Here is a 7018-nt window from a genome sequence, read left to right on the forward strand (position 1 = left end):
ACAGTGTTCTCTGCCCTGGAAGTCTGTGCATTTGGAGTCTGTATTTTGCCTTTTTTGTCTCCCTGACTTTTCAATTAATACATTTTTTAATAGATAAAACAGATCATACTGTGACTTTTAAAATGTCAACAAGCTTGTAAACAGAAATGTAATAAAATGGCTAATAGGAGATTCAATAGTTAATAGAGGGCCTGAAGTGTGAGCAAATACAGTAGCTGTATATTGGAAACTGTGCAAGTGAAGATGGCTTTAGTATTGCAAACTGAGGAAGAAAATTGTTTTTAATTAGCACCTTCATAAGAACTGCTGATTAATACTGTTTTGTTTGGTGAAAAGCTTTCAGCTGAGTAATTTGTACAGCCATTACAACAGTTTTGTTAGAGCGGGACTCCTGTGGTTAAACACAAACAGCAGATGATAATGGTGGAAGATGAGTTTGTCATGTAACAATTTACCTTATTGAAAAAAGCTTTATATAAAACCCAATACAGTAGGTACCAGCAGAAATCACATATTTTAAATCCTTCCAAAATTGCAGTGTGCCATGCTTGTGTTTTTTTTTTTTTTTTTCAGGGCTAGAAGCAGATTTTATATCATTTATAAAATTATATACACAATTTAAAGGTGGTGTAGTGTGGACAGACCACTTTCTTAGCAGCGGTTTACACTGGAGCAGTAAAGTGGCTGTGTATTCAAACATTTCCTAACTACACAAAGAAGGTGGAAAAATGGAAGCCTAATTAAATAATGTGACTCAGATATAAATTTGCATTGCGACTGGATGCAGGGAAATAAGAATTAGTGTTTCTGCCTTAGGTGGGTTTATCATGTATAGGATCTTTTTTTAAAAAATCTCTCTCAACAGAAGTTTAATTAACCTTTTTTTTTTTCTTTTTCTGGTGATGTTTTAACTGACCCAGAGGAAAGAGTGGTCATTTAATGAGACCTGACCAGGGAATAAGAGGCCGATTTCAGTGAACTCCCACAAAATGGATATTTTGCTAGCCAGAAGCATGGGAAGTTGCGTGTGTGTGTGTGTGTGTGTGTGTGCTTAAAATCCAATGGTAAAGCATATTTGCATTAAAATATTACGCTAACCAGGGCTGGTAAGAACTGTAAATTATTGGAGTGGCGTAATAGAGCATGAGTTTTTTTTTTTTTTAGACAGGCCTTCGGGGTAATAACAAGGGTTGAGGCTCACGACAGTGCCAAATAAGCTTTAGACAGCATAATAGTCTGCAAAGAAAGCCACAGAGCACTAATGTGAAGGAAGAGCTGTCCACCGCATGCAGCAAAAATCACCAAAGGTCATTTTATGGTAGCAATTGTGACATAAAATTGGTGGTCATGCTACATGTCTAATACTCAGCACAGCTTTATAAATGATGGGCCCCTAGCGATGGCTGTCATTAAGTGCTTTCATCATAATAAACTTTAAACTGTTGGCTTTATGAATCGCCAGCTAGCTTCAGCTGTTCGTTGGATGGAGCTTGCAGTGCCTTAAGTGTGACAAGACCTATTAGGAATTGCAACCATGTTTCAAGCGTACTTGGCTTCCCCACTCCTGGGGTGATTGCTGCCTATTAAACGGCGTCTGGGAAGATTTTCCTCCAGCAATCTCTGATCAAGAGCTTTTTTGGGCTTTGACCTGCATTTCCTTCAAGACTTTCTCTGAGGAGTTTTATAAGAGCAAAACTCCAGAGGATTTATAGCCACTTCTGATTAATACCTTTCCAGTTTTTCTAGCAACTCTCCCACTGCTGCATAGAGAAAAGCTTTCATTGTTCCTGAGGTGCTTATTTGTGACCTTTTTTCTGCTTCCTGATTCCCTCTAACGTGTTCTCTCAGTGAAATCCTCCGGGTGGAACCCAGACAGTTGGTGAAGTTGTTACAGCTGGAGAGACAGAGAGGGGAAGAGGGAGGCTGTTATATTTTTAAAGGATTACCTGCAGAGCGGCCTGGCCCCGCCTATTTAAATACTCATGTGATGTCACCCGCCGCCCGCGGTACCAAATGCATCCTTAATGAGCCCTCGGTGTAAATTGAGCCGACACATAAAGATTTCATGATTCAAATTACACTTTCATTAACCTTTAGCATGGGAAGTCTTTTAGTTTCTATAAATCTTACAGTGGCTTACTGTCTGTCCTACTGATGTGAATAATAGATGTTTGGGGAATCGCTCTTTAAAAACCCAGGGTTATTTAATTTACAAGGGCTAAATACAGATTTCAGACTCACTTAGCAAGAACTTTAATTACTTCTTGTTGCATGTTCTGACTTGGAGGCCACCACCCCCCATCCTCCCACTCCGTTTTCTTCTGCTTGACTCAGATGTTTTAGAGATGGTAAAAGCTTTCGATGCCTAAGTCCCTGTCTTAATACTCTAATTTGTCTTTCTTTTAGGCTAAGTAGTGTCCTAAAGATAGTTCAGGGAACGTCTCAGGTGTGGACCATTACACAATTAAATTACCAAACCTCCGAGGGCTTGGATTAGAACCCGGCAGGGAACACGTGGGGATTGGAGGCCAGAGCCAGGCTTTCTGAATGGCAGTGGCTCTCCCAGGAACTGTGAGGGTCGGCCTGCTTGGTAGTCTCAGTCACAGACTTGTCTTACCAGATAAAGTATTGCAGGCTAAACTCTTTTTTTTCCCTGGGAGTGCACAGGAAAATCATTAGCGAATGTGTCAAGCCAAAGGGAAAACAGAAGTTGGAGGGCTCGTGGCTTTTCACATACAAAGGCATCCGCCATCCCACCACGGGAGCCGGCCAAGGGTGGACAAGTGCATTTTGAGGCCGCTGCCCAGGTGCAAGGGGAGGGGGCGGGGCGGGCCGCAGAATGCCCTCGAACAAAGGCGCCTCCAGGGGCCTGTGCAGAGGTCACCTGCTGCCTCCAGGGCAGATTAAGGAGGACTGGAGAGGGCATTTGGAGGAAATGGTGCTGTGCTTCTTTGGGAAATCAATTCGTCCCACCCTTAATAGGGCATTTTGCCCTCCCTCTTTGGGAGTCCCAGGCAAATGTGCTTCCAGGTCTCTCAAAATCAGTTGTAACAGACCCACGTTTGAAGAGGCGACACCTTTCCCTGCCCGCGCTCCTTCAGTAGCCTGTGCCCCCTGAGAATCTCTTTCTGCTCTCTGCAACACCTCATTTCCCTTTTCTCTCTTCTTTGGGCTCTCCCGCCCCTCTCTACCCTGGCCTCTTTCATAATTAGGCTGAAAGTGGAACTTTCCCCCACTCCCTTACTTTGAGATTTCTTTTTTCCCAGTGACCTGGACTGCACTTTGCCCCCACTCCCTGTCTGCCAATCTCTTCAGGGTTAGGGCCTCTCTCTTTCCATTCTTGCAGCTCCCCCTCCTTGAGAGCTCCGGGAGGCCCAGCCTCCCAGAATCCCGTTGGCTTCCAACACAGCAGCCCCCCTGTGGAGGAAGGAAGAGGCCTCCTCAGAATGAATGGCTGGTAAGGAGGTTTTTAATTTGTCTGGAGCTACAAAAAAAGGCCTCTGAGCAGTGGTCCCTCCCTCACCTCTGCCGCCGACGCTGTGGCCACTCTGCCTTCCCGGTGGGCACTGAGGCCGCGCCATCCCAGGCCAGGTCCATGGTGAAAGCTGGGCGGTGGGATCTGAAAATGTTGGCTTGTTGTCTGGGCATCACCTGTGCAATCTAGAATAAGTACTTGGTTTTGTATATGAAATACTATTTTCTGACGGGTTGCAGCCTACCAATGTGAGAAATGTGGAAGCTGAACGCGATGTTGACTGTCAGACTAGGTCCGAGAGTGAGCTCAGGCCATCACTGTCTTCATCTGCAATCTGCCTTCTGATGGCCGAGCTCTCCTTGAGCTTGAGGGAATGTCACCATGCTGTTCCCAACCCAGAAGACAGTACATTTAAAAGCTTTGCCAACCTGACCTATGGTTCCACCTCCAGGTACATTAGCCTTCATTTTCCCTCCCAGGCTTTATTTTCAGGAGCAGAGGCCACATCCCTGATCCAGCCTGCAGTTTGAGTGGATCTCTTGCTTTCCCTCTGTCTCTCTCTTAAGCAGCATTTGATGATGCCAAGGGAGAGCCGGTATGAGGCAGCTCGGGGGAGGATGAAGCCGCTCACAGCTCCTGGGTGTCCAGAGGTCTTTCCTCTCTCCAGGGGTACTCCTGGTTGGCCCACCTGCTGCCTCATAGGATGAGAACCTTGGCTCTGGGCTAGGTGACAGATTGTGAGTCTCCAGCTTGTATTTCCACCAGCTGTTAGTCATTTCCCCTTACCTCACAGCCAGGTGCTGCTTCTTGGTCCTCTCACACACACCTCACCAAGAGACTAGATAAACCATCGATGGTTACAATAATCTCAATATGAATGTGATACTGACGGGATTTATCCAGCTCTGCCCTTCTGGTAGATTTGTTGCAGGGAGGGGGGTGGAATAGCAACAGTGCTTTCCAGCTCCTCCCATCAAGACATGGAATCTTTCTCCACTCCTTGATTCTGAACCAGGCTTAGCTTGCTTTGGCCGAGGAGACATTGGTAAACATGAATACAAGCAGAGGTTTGGAAATCACTTGTGCATTGAGGTTTGCCCTGGCCCGATGCTTTTGGAACCAGCTACCATGTGAAGAAGGCCAGGCTGTGCTGCTAGACAGTGGAGGCACGTGGCCCGGTCACCCCCATTATTCAGCCATGAGTGAAGGCATCCAGGACCAAACACCCCTAGGAGATGCGGCTCTGGCAGCAGCTTGTGAGTGGGCCAGGTGAGCCAGCAGAACTGCCCAGCTGAGTTCAGCCCAGATTGCCAACTCACAGAACCTGAGCTGAAAATGGTGGTGGTTTTAAGCTGCGACGTTTGGGGCAGTCTGTTAACAAAGTTATGAGCAATAGATATACAGTCCTTGATCTATTCTCTGGAGGTGTTTTTCTGCATCCTTAAGTGTAACTTTTGATATAATGTTTTGCCTAAAATGTGGTGAGTTACATAGTGACTAACATTTCAAAAACACAAACATAGAATGCAGGTACCACAGGCCTCATTTACTGTTCAGAAATCCAGCCTATTACGGAGGCACATCAGTCTCAGGCTACTGGGAGAGGACACCAGAGAAAGTGGGCTACAGTAGCTGGGTGCGGTGGCTCATGCCTGTAATTCCAGCACTTTGGGAGGCCGAGGCAGGCGGATCACAAGGTCAAGAGATCAAGACCATCCTGGCTAACATAGTGAAACCCCGTCTCTACTAAAATATAAAAATTAGCCGGGCGTGGTGGCGCACATCTATAGTCCCAGCTACTCGGGAGGCTGAGGCAGGAGAATTGCTTGAACCTGGGAGGCGGAGGTTGCAGTGAGCCGAGATTGCACCACTGCACTCCAGCCTGGAGTCTGGCCACAGAACGAGACTGTCTCAAAAAAAAAAAAAAAAAGAATACCTAGATTCCAGCCTGGACTCTACTAATACCAAGCTGGTGGGTGTAGGCAAGCTGCTTAAGCTCTCTGGGCATCAGTTTCCTCTTCTATAACATAGGAGAGCTGAACAACATAATTTGATTTCCCAGTTCATGCTAACTTCTGAAGTATTCAAGATAAAAAACATTCTATGAAGACCAGAGATATTGGCCACCTCAGGGAGTTAGAATTCTCTGGTACTGTCAGAGAGCTGTCAGACATTAGCTTGGCCCTAGAGAATACATAATACATATCAAGGGACTTTCTCCCATGAGGTTCTGGGGTGGATCCCAATGATTCACCTTCCTCTGCCCCAGGCTGAACATTTCAGAGCTACCTCAGGTAACCCTGCGGGGGGGAAGGGAGGAGCAGTGGGGGCCCAAGTGCCTCCATTTTTATTCATTGATCTAATAGATATGGACAAACTTGTTTTATCACACTTAGGAGATAATTGCTTTTTTTTTTTTTTTTTACAAATTGAACATTTTGTGACCATCCTTTCAGCAAGTCTGTTGGCACCATTTTTTCCAACAGCATGTGCTCACTTTGTGTCTCTGTCACATTTTTGTAATTCTCACACTATTTACCTTTTCACTATTCTGTCTGTTACGGTGATCTGTAATTGGTGATCTGTGATGATACTATTGTAATTGTCTTGGGACACCACACGCTGTAGCCAGATAAGATGTCGAACTTAATGTTCTGAGTGCTCTAACTGTTCTACTGAAAGGCAGTTCCCTGTCTCCCTCCCTCTCCTGGGGTCTCCCTATTCCCTGAGACACAACAATATAGAAATTAGGCCAGTTAACAACCCTGCAATGGTGTTAAACTGTTCAATTGAAAGGAAGAGTTGCCTGTCTCTCACTTTAAATCAAAAGCTGGCAACAATTAAGCTTCATAAGGAAGATGTGTCGAATACTGAGACAGGCTGAAAGCTAGGCCTCTTGTACCAGTTAGCCAAGATGTGAATGCAAAGGAAAAGTTCTTGAAGGAAATTAAAAGTGTTACTCCAGTGAACACAGGAAATGATAAGAAAGCAAAACAGCCTTATTGTTGATAGGGAGAAAGTTTCAGTGGTCTGGATAGAAGATGAAACCAGTCACGGCATTTCTTTAAGCCAAAGCCTAATCCAGACCAAGCCCTAACTCTCTTCAACTCTATGAAAGCTGAGAGATACGGAATCTGCAGAAGAAAAGTTTGAAACTAGTGGAGGTTGGTTCATGAGGTTTAAGCAAAGAATCTTTTCCAGAACATAAAAGTGCAAGCCAAAGCAGCAAGTTCTGATGCAGAAGCTACAGCAAGTTATCCAGAAGATCTAGCCAAGATCACTGATGAAGGTGGCTACACTAAACAACAGATTTTCCATGTAGATGAAACAGACTTCTATTAAAAGAAGATGTAGGATTTTCATAGCTAGAGAGGAGAAGACAGTGCCTGGCTTCAAAGTACAAGCTGACTCCTTTTTTAGGGGCTAATGCAGCTTTTGATGACTTTAAGCTGAAGCCAGTGCTCATTTACCACTTTGCAAATCCTATGGCCCTTAGAAATTATGTTATATCTACTCTACCTGTGTTCTGTCACTGGCACAATA

Source organism: Aotus nancymaae, unplaced genomic scaffold, assembly GCF_030222135.1.
Source record: "Aotus nancymaae isolate 86718 unplaced genomic scaffold, 86718_ANA_hifiasm-v0.15.2.pri h1tg000057l, whole genome shotgun sequence".
Classification (NCBI taxonomy): domain Eukaryota; kingdom Metazoa; phylum Chordata; class Mammalia; order Primates; family Aotidae; genus Aotus; species Aotus nancymaae.